Below are 13761 nucleotides of genomic sequence, written 5' to 3' on the forward strand. Positions count from 1 at the left end.
ACCCCTTATATTTAGTGCTACGTTTAAAGTAGTTCCTTAAATATCATCCAAGTGACTTTGGTCTTTTAATTTCAGTTTATTAAATATGAGCATTTTTTTGGTCTCTGTTAAATATTTATCAAATTTTTATTTATAAATTTACTTAACGTAAACTCATATTTGATGGTAAATTGTTTGCAATTAATTAGTGTTATTTTTTCTATGTTTGATCTTTGTTTTTTTATGTTCTGGTTTTAGAATAATTTATTTAAAAAATACAAAAAAGTTTTGATAAATCTTGTGGTTGTTTTGTTAAAATAAATGAATTTGAATTCATGATTTTTTTTTTATATATATATATATATATATTTTGTAACGACCCTATTAGTCGTTTTATGAATTTTAATCATTATTTTTATATTAACCCTTTTTAGTAACTTTTATAAATAATTTATGACTTATAAGAATGGGCGATATGATTTTCAGATTTAATAAAAGATTATTTTATTGCTAATAATAATAGAAAAGGAAAATAAATAAATAAAAAAATTAAAAGAGAAATAAAAGGGCAAATATTGCTGGCTGTTGTGAACACCGGCAGTTCGGGAAGAGGAAAAAAAAAAGAAAAAAAAAAGAAAGGGTTGGAATACTACCTGCGGTGGCCGACAACGAATTCAGGTGAGAAGTTCAAAATTTCGATTCTTTGAGTACGCAATATATTGCTAAATATATTAAGTTGTCCATTGTTCTTGAAGGAAAGGTAGTATTATATATTATTATATGTTGGTATTTAATGAATTGGATTTCTTTTTGTTTGCTGTAATATTGATTTTTCAAATTAATGTTAAGTATTATTATATGGGTTACTATTGACAGGTTATAGTAAGTAATCGTGAAGTAATTATAACCAATGATTGGAGGATGTTATATTATAAGATAAATGCCCTAACAACGTCTGCCTATTAGTTTCACGTTTAAGTATTGCTTCTCAAGTGAGTTTCGATTTCAGATTTTATATAATTACCATATTATGATTAAAGTTTTGATATATTGAGATATGTAATTAAGTAGTGGGTGTATTGTAGTATATGAAGATCATTAAGGAGATATTGAGACTAAACCCTAGGCTTGAAATTTGGAAAAGAACTTGAAAGAGTTGACATATTAGTTGGTATCAAGATTAGGATAACTTGATTATAAAATCGATGTGAGTTTTTGGGTCTAGGCTAGACCTGTAGTGATATGGGTGTTGTTAGTTTTGAAATCTTGTCGTGGTCATTTATTTGAATAAATTGCTTTGATTTGGAAGTTCAATGAAAGGGGAAGACTCAAGTCCCGGAGTGATTGTTCGACTATTTGAGGCAAGTGAATTTCTAAACCCTTGTTAAGTGTATGAAATTTGTGTATTTCCTTGTAATATGTGTTTGGGGGTAATGAGACTTAGTGATGGGTTGACTTGTCCACATTGATTAATTCTAATGATGAAAAATAGGTAATAAAAGGCAATGTGATTAATTATTTGTGTGTGATGTGTTGAGAATGGTTTAAAAGGCTTATTGAATCATTGTTGATGTTGTATCATTATTGTGTTGTGAATTATGCAATGTTATGAAAATAGTCATCTCCTCATTATTTGTGTGAACATGTCATTTGCATGGTTCTGAGACATGGTTGTGACAAGTGTTATGTGAATTGAGAAAAAATAAGAAATTAAAGAGGATGTATCATTTCGAAGGACGTATCGCGCGCCGTGGTTAATACTATATTTCGAGGAACGTATCACTCACCGCGATGATTACTATTATCGAGGGTCGTATCGCGCGTTGCGATGGATGCATGGACAGATATGTCCCCCATGGATCTTGACTGAGAGATAGCGGGGTGTGTATCACTAGGACAGACATACATCATTATACTTGACATTGCATTTCATTACATTGCACATCTTTATCATTGATGAACTTGATCATGTGTGTTGCTAATCTTGTGAGTGCCTTTTTGTGAAGTTGTGATTGATGAATAGTGAGTTTATTGTTGAGGATATATAATTGTTAAAGTGTTGTTGTTGAGCTGTGTGTTATGTAAACTGCGAACTGTTAGGTTGGGCTGGTTTTATGTATGTGATTGTTGTGATTGATGAATATTGAGCTTGTTGTTGAGGATATGTAATTGTTAGAGTGTTGTTGTTGAGTTGTGTGCTATATAAATTGTGAACTGTTAGGTTGGACTGGTTTTATGTAGGTTGTAGTTGTGGAAGTTCGGTTGGGGTGTAAGGAGTACCCATATTTTATCCCCTTAACTTGTGTTTAGAGGTTTACTTGTTGAGTACCGTGTGGTTTGGTACTCACTCCTTGCTACTACATTTGTTTTGTAGGTTATTAGCCCGAACCTTTGTGATATTTTCTCTTCTCCTTGTCCGAGGCTTCTTGGAGATTTGTGTTAGGGTTTTGCCCTGATTTTCTTACCATAATTTAAGATTTATTTTTTCTTAAAGAAAAAAAAAACATTACCATAAATGTTTTTACTTTTTTGAAAGGAAAATATAATATTATTTTATATTTGGTTTATTCTCTCCTTTTAGGACTCCTTTTCTAGTAGGAAAGGTTTTAGGACTCTATAAATATAGGTTTGTTTCTTCTAACACAAAAAACAATAACATCCACAATGTAGTCGTTTAAAACTTTTGTTTATGGGGAGATTTATTCTCTCTAAAGTTTTAATGTTTTCCTTTATATTAGTTTTGATATAATCATATTTTGATTTTTAGTATAAGTTGATTTATCAACCATATGATTTGCAAATTGCAAGCTTTCGCATGACGCCCTAATCACTCCTTCAGAACCTAACAAGTGGTATCAGAGCACATGGTTCAATGATCCAATGGTTCAACAAGATTGAAGAAATGTTCAAGTGGTTTCAAATCAATTTGCAACAAATTTGATGATAATGAAGATTTTTGTGTTATTACATGTGGAGAAAAATTTCAAATATATTTTCAACATATCCTGCTGCTTTATCCTTAAAAACAAAATCAACTTTCAACCCCAGCAAACTTATAATGCTCGGGCACCACTTTTAACTCATGTATTTACTTTTAACGCATGAGCTCCACTTTTAACTCATGCATATTACTTTTAACGCATTAACTCCACTTTTAACCCTGTTCATAACTTTTAACACAGGGCTTCAATTTTTAACCCATATCAATTTTAAATCATGGTAAGCAGCAGCGATACATGAAGATTTTGAAGAACAAGATTATCATGCAATGAAGAAGACAAATCAAGCTTTGTCAAGAAAATCCAGCCAAAAGGGGAGATTTGTTAGGGTTTTGCCCTGATTTTCTTACCATAATTTAAGATTTATTTTTCCTTAAAGAAAAAAAAAACATTACCATAAATGTTTTTACTTTTCTTGAAAGGAAAATATAATATTATTTTATATTTGGTTTATTCTCTCCTTTTAGGACTCCTTTTCTAGTAGGAAAGGTTTTAGGACTCTATAAATATAAGTTTGTTTCTTCTAACACAATAACAAGAAAATCCACAATGTAGTCAGTTAAGAGTCTTGTTTATGAGGAGATCTATTCTCTCTAAAGCTTCAATGTTTTTCTTTATATTAGTTTTGATATAATAATATTTTAATTTTTAGTATAAGTTTTTTGTTATCTGATTTATCAACTATATGATTTGTAAATTGTAAGCTTCCGCATGACGCCATAATCACCCCTTCAGAACCCAACAATTTGTGCGGTAGCTGTTTGTTATCTCAACAGACTTTCTTACTCCTATTTATGATCTTGTTCTATTCTAGAAACAAGGTCATTTGAGACTTGTGTTTTTTTTCTTTTGAATCAATTGTAATACTTTAGAGGCTTGTACACACGACAACTAGATTTTGGGGGTATTTTTGAGTTGATTATAAAATTTCTGCATTTTATTGTAATTGTTGAGTTTTAGGCTGACTTGTCTTGGTGGGATAAGACGAGTGTCATCAGGTCCATTTTTGGATCGTGATATATATATATATATATCACATTCTTATTAAGAGAAATTGACAGAATGGCCCCTTATCTTTAATTTGGTACTAGTTTTAAAATAGTTGTATAAGAAGTTTTGGTCTTGCCAAATATGAACATTTTTGGCGTCACTTAAATATTTATCAAACTTTAATAGTAATAAAGTTGAAGGGAATTGTGGAAATAGGAAATACTTGTGTGAACTCATATTTGAAAGTACAATTTTTGCAATTAGTGTTTTTTTTTTTTTTTTTTTTTTTTGTGTTTGGTTTAGTTCTAAAGTTCAGGTTTCTTGATTTTTGACGGAAATTTTATATGTATTTTTTGTTAAATCCTTTTTTTTTTAACCACAATTTGGATTCAAAGAGTTAAAGTTTGATAACTAACATACATATCAAAAGCGTTCATTTTTAGCTAACTTGAAGAATCCACATTATTCAGATGATAGTTGAAACTATTTAAAATCTACATCCAAAAATAAAGAACTATTTTTATCATTTTCTCATCTACCGCGACCTGTTACTTTCATCTCAGTTTATACTACTTACTTTTCTTTTTAGTTAGTATAGAAACATGACACATTTCTATATTAAGTAATAATTTAATTTTAAAATATACATCTTATCCTTGATAAAGTAATGGCAGAATGGTCTGATGAATCCTTTTACTTGTATCAGATTGTAAAGTGAACCCTTTAACTTGTGACTTTGTCAAGTGAACACTTAAATTTAATGAAACACAATATTTTTAACCCTTTTTTCATTTGGAAATGGTGCGTGTAATGCACCCAAGTACACATAGAGTCCACGTCATTTTTTAATTACAAGTCAGAAATTAAATATTAAAAAATAAATAATATATTTTTAAAAAGCTAATTTTCCTCACTAGTTGCACGTGCACCTCCTTTCACATCTCTTTCATTCTCATCTGTAAACCCTAGCCGCTCCCAAACTCCAAATCCACCGCCCACTCCCATCCTTTTCCATCCACCTTAAGCACAAAATATACACCTGCTGCCATAGCTATAGTTTGAGAAGTGGGTGTTCTCGTTTGGCAAGTTTATAAAAAAGATGAAATTTCTCTTCTTGACCCTTGCTTGCAAAGCTATAAATGAATTTTGCTTCCCCAAAACAATTCGAGATTCAAGAATCCATAGAAAATTGTTGTGAATACATAAATCTCCAGCAACCAAGAAAGCTGCTTGGAGCAGCCGTGGAGATTTTAGCAGTGACTATGACAATTTTCCTCCTGATCTCCAAGCTCCAGCAAAGAGTTGATCGAAATCGAGTAAATGGACCAGCATCAGAATGATTCCTTGAGCTACTGCAATCAATATATTCTTGTCATCTTCATGCAACAACCCAGGCGACGAGTCCAACAATGAGTTATTTGACTCGGTCGTCTTGATCTGAAGTTGAGTTATCAGATTCCTCAATTCAACTCGTATAATCTTGTTATTTGAGCTTTCATTTTATAGAGCAGTTTTCAATTTAAATCTTCAAATTAAAAGCTCAAATTATGTAACCCATTTTAAATTTGAAGACAAATAAATCAACCCAAAGAATCATTCAAACAAAAAAGTTCTTCTTTCTTCTTTCCAATTTGTAAGTTTGTTGTGGGATGTTTGAAGGAGAGTATTTTCTTTTAGAAATAGAGTGAGATTACAAAAAGAATTAATGGTGGAAAATATGGGCGGGACCTAATTTTTTCTCTTCAGAAAAAGAGAGAAGAAGAAGGATATTTTTTTTTTTTTGATTAATTGTGTCTTTTTAATGAAAAGCATTAATTTCACGCTCTTAACTCGCGTGTGCCTCACACATTTTTCCAACTCAGCAATTACTGCCACATAAGCTTGGTCAATGGTCAGAGGTGTTTAAAATGTTGTGTTTCATTAAGTTTAAGGGTTCACTTGACAAAGTCATAAATAAAAGGGTCCACTTTACAATCCGATATAAGTATGAGGACCTATGAGACCATTCTGCCTAAAGTCACACATATATCTATCACTTATTTTAAATCATAAATTTCAAAAATCTTCATTTCTTTTTTATATTCAGTATGAAGTTAAAATAACTCATATGAAATAAAACGTAGAAAGTAATAAATAAAGTTATTATCTCCGCCATAAATTTAAGCGACTTGGATAACATATCTGATGCAGCTGCTATTGTGATGTTACTGAGCATTTGTCGCCTTTCCTAGACCACAGTACCAACGTTTTCCTCATTTGCTATATTTGCCATAATAATGCTGCTATTTTACTAAGAAAAAAAAATGTAAATCATATACTCCCTCTATTTCATTAGTTGATCATTTTATTAAAAATAATTGTCTTATATTAGTTGTCCATCTTACTAAATCAAAAAAATATTAGTTGAATTTTTCCTATAGTGCCTTTGCAATTAATTATTTTTTTAATTGCTTACATTTGTTATAAAATTTCCAAGAAGTTTTTTAAGGGGTGAATTAGTAAAATTATCTTCTTATTTATGTTGGTATAATATACCACAAATATTATAAATTACAGTTGAAAACAAAATGACAAAAAATGAATAAATAATCTTTAGGCTGAGGCGCGGATATCTTCGCTCTCTTTAAGGAGATTCAAGCCCACTTCGGCATAATCTACACCGATCCAACAATATCACTCTTGACTTGTCCCCTCCAAGATACAACAATCCAACAATGTCGTACAACTAAAACAACTCCGGATTAGTTGAAGAGTCCAAAGCTCCACAAAAGAACACCTTCCTTCAACATATAAATACTCTCTTTTGTATTATGAGTTAGTGTGGTGAAAGAGAGCAGGGCGGCTCAACGCTATCGGAGGCCTAAAGCGAAATCTTAATTAGAGGCCTAAAATCTAAATAAACTTCACATGCATTTATTTAAAATTTATTTTTCTTACATTTTTAAATACAAAGTATTACTTAATATTTTTTTTATATATAAATGATTTATTCGATTTCTTTTTCAATTATTAGTTTTAAATAAGATTTTATCAATTCAACGCTAAAAAATATTATTTTACTCGGACAATCATTATATGAATTGTTAACATAGTTCTACAAGTAATAAGTTGACAAATTTCAAATAAATATAAGAGTTAGAACCATAGCTTTGATGAAGTTGATAATTTGGTTATCCCACATTTTACTATGGTTGTTGTAATGCTTAAAAATCTAAGAAGAAATGGAAAAATAATTTACAATTCACTTTGTTCAACACTTTTCAACTATTAATTGATATTTTTGATAGATTATTACTCTAACTTATCAACAATTTAAAGAAGAGAGTGTAAAAGGAGTTAAAAAGAATAAAATAATGTGAGTATTAGTGGAGAGAGTGTAAGAAAATAAAACTATATTTTCTAGATTTCTTCTATTTAAATGGGGTTGAAGAGAATAATTTTAAATATATACTTTTTATCATAAATAATTAATGTTTTTTCTATACAAAATTAACACATAATTTATTCTTGGTAAAAAATTGAGGCCCCCTAAAATTGGGGGCCTAAGGCCAATGCCTTATTTAAGTATGCATAGAGCCGGCCCTAAAAGAGAGAGTTGAGACAAAGAATAATATTCTAAGTCTTCAACTATATTCACTATGCCACAATGTGGTGTAGATTATGCTGCAGTGGGTTTGAATCCCCTTAAAGAGAGCGAGATGTCTGCGCCTCAACCTAAATATTATTTATTCATTTTTTGTCATTTTATTTTCAACTGTAATTTATATTATTTGTGGTATATTACACCAACAATTTTAAGGAGATTCATGTGTTTGTTATAGTTTGAAAAGTGCGGATATCAAGATATGGATCTCAACACAATTCCGCTCAACGTCGCTCTCTTCAAGAGATGGAAGAGAAGAGGTGTACGGTAAATTATTTTTCTACTTGCTAAATTCAAGTGGAGAAAAGGTAAAGAAAAAAAATTACCTAGTATTTTCATGAATGAAATGATACTACTTTTCATGAACAAATGATATTTAAATTCTTAAAATGGTGGGGGCTCATGAAATGAGAAAAGAAGTCATTGTGTAAAAAGTGTTTTTTGCATCTTTGAGAAATGCTCTAAAAAGGGTATTACAGGTGCATATATATATATTTATTGTGGAATAAATCACATGTTGTTGTTTGGCTATAATGAGATGATTTTAGCTCTAACATGAGAGTCATAAATAAATTATGAAAACATGTTAAGTAGACATTTAACATGAAATGTTTTGGGAGAGAAAAAAATTCATTCTTGGAAAGAAAAAATACCATAAAACATGTGATGAAATTTTCCTTGTCAAGTCACATAATGTTGAAAAAATTGTGAAATACAATCTTATTGGTTGTGTGGTCTTGCAACTCCTTTTGATTCAATTGTGAAAATGGTGTGCAAAGAAAGAAGGAATTTGATAGTCTAATAAAAATATGAGATATGTGACTAATTGCACTTTATATGATATTGTGTATAAAGTAGCATGTACAAGCAAATCAAGTAAATTTACTTGATACGAAATTTGGTGGCTTGTTTTATGAAAAAAATATATTATGCTATACTTAAAAGTTTTGTTGATGCAAATGAGAAAACTTGGTGCTATTTTTTGGAATGAGAAAAGCAAATTATTTTTGCTAATTCTATTAGGGAGGTAGAAGTACAAAAAATTAAACTTCAACTAGTGAAAACGTGAATTGATTTTACTATATCAAACACTTTATTTTGAGAAATTATTTTTTCTAATTTTGATTAATTGTGATAGCACCAATATAATGATAGAGTAAAAAAAAAATTGTTACTAAAATGGTATATTCAGGCTCAAGAGGAAAAAACACAATATTGTGAGATCATATCGATCACTGGTATACCATCAATATTAATTGTGTTAAAATTTGTGATAATCTTGCAGATTAATAATCTAAGGCCTTAGCAAGATAAAGAGTCTGAAGCACATCATGGGGATGAAATTGAAGCTAAAAATATATATAGACTAAGTTATATATAAGGAAACCCAACCTGGGGACTAGAGATCCAATAACCAAGTTCAATGGGAAGAACGAATCATATGATGACTTGTTGTGAAATGCACTATTATCAATTTTATTTAATCCCTATGATGTAAGTGCATTTATCCTATAATGATTTGTTGAGGTTGAATCTTTGAACTCTTAATGAAAGTATGTATCTCGTATGAGTGGGGTGTCAAATTATAGGAGCACTCTTGACAGATCTCACCTATTTGAGTGTGAAAGTAGGTCGTTTTCTATGAGAATGAACTTGTTCTCAAAAACACTCATGAAATCGGGATAGCACAAGACTGTAATATGCTGGCTATTAAAGCTTATGTCAACACCTTGATAGTTATGTGTAAGCAATGATACTATATTTCCCTAAAGCAGTCATAGTTCAAGTCTGAGACCACTACTGACTCTAGAGTAAAGGTTATTGTTTTATTAAATGAAGGTTCAATACAGAGCACACCTTCATTATGCACGATACTCTACCTTCAGCAAAATAGTGAAGTACTCTCTTAACTTAATATTAAAATGAGTGGGGGATTGTTGGTGATTGTGAGCATTTTAATATTATTAAAATTATTAAAGTGACTCATGTACCTTAATGGTGCATAAATCTTAATTTGCTGCATTGACTCTGTACGTGAGTAATGACAATATTTCATGACAATTACTCACATGAGTTAATATGGTAAAATGTGGCTATAATTTTTCGTAACTCTTGTAACCTCTAACTCATTATTCACCCATTATTCTATATTATTACGGTTGTAATTTATGTACTCTTTGGGCTATCCATTTGCCCAATTTACTATCAATTATCTTATTTTTTATTACAAGAAAAATTCCTCACTTATAAATAGTGTGGACTTACTTTGTGTTGTAGAAATGAGATAGAGTGTTAGCCAAATATGAGAAGTGTTGTATTGTGTATATAATGAGTTAGTGTGATGAAAGAGAGAGTTGAGACAGAGAATAATATTCTGAGTCTTATGATTTTTAATATGTGTGTAAAAAAGAAAGTGATTAATTAATATGAGACGGAAGAAATAACATAGTTAATTGAATGAATACTTGAGCATTAAGATGTGTATTAAAATAAGGATTTGATTGAAATTAATTATTTACTCATGTGTTTCATTTTATATAGCATCCTTTAATTTTCAATCCATCTAAAAGGAATATCACATTGCTATAATTAGAAATATTTTAACTTTAAAATTTCCCTTTTATCCTCAATGAAATAATTTACAACTACACAAATATCTAAATATTGTTTTAGACCAACCCTTCTATGTGTTTCTTTAATTTATTTTCTGTAACACAATAATTGTCTTTAATTTGTTATTGTCATTATAATATAATTGGACTTTAATTCCCCAGTATACCCGAGTTTGATGCTAACCTAAGGCCTGCAAATTTTGGCAAGGCAAGTACTGTAATAATCACTTCAACATGGGTCTTGACAGTATTCATTCAATCAAGAATTCTAATTAATCAAATGCATCCACTTTACTTAACATTCTATGCAAACAACTACCTTACATACAATACAAAAGAAGAATAGACAAACCTATCCTTGTTACATGAGGTGGAAGATGACCCACTGCTCTGCCTAATTTGACATTACTCAATCAATTCAAATCCCTTTTATTCAATATGAAAATGATGCGCGATTTAACATAAAATATGTGGTTCACATATGCTCATTACCAGCACATGATGGATAAGTGTCATCCTTCATTGATTTCTCTCGAAATTAAGTCTCATGATCGATGAGAATCCAAGATCCATCTTCTTGTTGAACCATTCTGTTGGAATACTGACCCCCAGATTTTCCTAAGGAACATGTATATTGTATCTGTTCCTTAGCAGATTACAACAGTTACGTTAGGTAAAGCAAATAAAGTAATGACACAATATTTTATCGCGGAAAACCCAGCTCATAAAGGGTAAAAACCACAATCTACACCTCGGTAGGATTTAACTTTACTTCATTAAACTCTGAGCTTCAACAAAAGATTACAAACCTATGTAAACTAAGGAATTATAAACTCTAATTCCTAGACGCCAACAACCAACTAGATCGTCAACCCACTTCAAGTTATGAATTCAGATTACAACTCTTGCAATCCTAGGAACTAACTCTAATTCCTAAACTCCAACACAAACCCCCCAAGGTTTATGTTCCCAAGTCTTTAAGTCGCCCCAACTTGAAGACTCTATTCCTATTCCCAATTTATACTTCACTGGATCTAGAAAGAATTAAAGATACAACTCGATAAAAACTCAATACAAGCAAACTTGACTTAAGAACTATAAAACATAAGCCTATGAATCAGATCTTCAATTCTTGTTTTCTTGCGTTGGCTACACTTCGGAATCAGAAATCACTCAAAAATGAACTCCCTCTATTTGATTGTATTCTGCTTGTAACTCTCTGTTTAAGTGCGCAAGTTTCTCCAAAGAAAATATTGCCCTATTTATAGATTTGGACTTGAATCCAAAACCTATTTCAACTTGGACTCCTACTCATACTCGACTTCCTCTTCTGCGTAGAACTTGGAAGCTCACGTGGTATGTTCATTTTTTGCTACTTCGTGTAGTTTTCCTATTTGATTAGGCTTTGATTTATTTCCTTCTTGAATCTTTATTCACACTACTTCCTTCTTTGCTTATGTTTCCTACTTTGATTATGCTTTCTACTTCGCTTAGGATTTCTTTAAGGAAACCTTTTTGCACTGCTTTCTTGTCGAATAAGCAACCCTTCCACCGCTTTATAACTTCAAATTCGCGTGGTTGACGTTCTTCTTATCCCAATCGAATTCGATCTGAAAGGAACATGTCGTTGCAACCGGTTCCTTTCATGTGTTCCTCTATTTGTCAATTATCAAAATCTTTCTCAATCTAACAAATCCCCCATTTTTGATGATGACAAACCATTGCTTCTTGTGTGAATAGATCAATCTGTCTTATGTCAGTTTCTTAAAACTCAATACACAAAGCAAACACATTAGAGGATCAAGTTAGACCAATTGGGTTATAAATATTACACAAGTATGCACTTCCGCCTTTTGACATCATAAAACACTGTGAAGGCATACACCACACTAAGAAGCAAATTCGAAACTCATGGCCACTGAGGCTATCACCTACACAAACTCTTAAAAATGAAGAACCCAGTTAGCTATAGCAAAGTATTTGCACAAACATAGAAGATAGACATGAACCAGAAACTCAGACCCAACATTAGCATTAATCAAAAATCATATACACCACAAATGTAATCAAAATTAATTATAGAATCAAGCACTTGTGATGAGGAAAAAGTTGGAAGGTCAAAGGCTAGAATTGCTAGGCAATATCACAAGATCGGGAATGAGAGGGTAAATAAAAGTCCTTTTTCAGCAGCAAAAAAAACATCTTTTGAATTAATAAAATTAGTAGTCTTCTCAATTTCAAAGGTAGCCTTGGTCTATGCAAGCTCGGCCTTGAGCTTTTGATTTTTCTTTAGCAGGCCTACATGTTCAAGATCATAGTTCATATGCAGCTGGTCCATGACATTCTGGTGAGTGACACATATGACTTCAATTTTAGCTTATTTTTTTCCGTTTTGTATCATCTTTAAGGAAATGGTTCAATCTTCGGAGAAACAATAATTCACTCATCTCTAACCCCTAAAAATCAGTAATCACCTTGCCTACGAGCATTGTCCGCTTCCCAAAGTTTACAACTCTAATTTCAATAGTCATCTTTAATTTCAATAGTGAGTAAGAGGAATAAATTTTCTTTAGCATCATTTGTAGAAGAACATGTTCTCCCAATCTGTTCCCTAGACGTGGTACTATCAGGTGCACCACCAATTATAATAATTTTTTACATCAACCCTAAATCTCAGTTTATATGGATCCCAATAAAAGAACTAGGTTCGACAAAAGGGTCTTCCATTGATTCCCCCTCACTAGATGCACTCAAGTTGAGCCTAACAATTGAACTTTGTTCAACTGTAGGGTCCCTAAAATATTTCCCCTCACAAGGTACATCCTCCAAAACATCCTCAGTAATTTTAGACACACCCAATAAAAATTCCCCCTAAAAACCAGCACAACCTACTTTCTACGCCACAATCTATATTTTACACGGCACCAAAGTAGAGGTGTCATCCACCAAAGTCATCTTAGCCATAACATCAGATAGACCATCACACTTAGAATCTCCAAGAATGTCATTAAGAAACATAAATTGTAATTAATCAAGCATAGACATGTTTCTTGAAGAACACTTTATTCCACAATTTTAGAAAAGAGGATTTCTTGGTTAAGAAGCTTATGGAAGAGAAGAGTGTGAGTTGTAGAGACACACTAGGATAAGGCTTTTTAAGAAAATGTTTGTTTAGTAGTATTGAGGACATGAATATATCTTTTGGGACAAGTGGAATGAACAGGTACATGTGCATTGATTATATATTTAATTATAAATAATTGTAGTGCACATACCTTAGATCTCTGGAAAATGCTGAATTTTTGCTCCAATTTTACTAAGTCTCTCTCTTGTGACAGATGCAAATACAATGTTATAATGCATGATTAGCTTGGCTTTAAAAGTGGTATAGAGATATACAACTAAATGTACAAGACTAAGCATAAAATTTATGATTAGAAGGCAGTATGCGCAATGTTCATTAGCCAATATAGATATGTGAACCCACGTTTAAAATATCATATAATAATACAATAATGATTGAGTCCACCTCTCTAAG

Source organism: Solanum stenotomum, chromosome 12, assembly GCF_019186545.1.
Source record: "Solanum stenotomum isolate F172 chromosome 12, ASM1918654v1, whole genome shotgun sequence".
Lineage (NCBI taxonomy): Eukaryota > Viridiplantae > Streptophyta > Magnoliopsida > Solanales > Solanaceae > Solanum > Solanum stenotomum.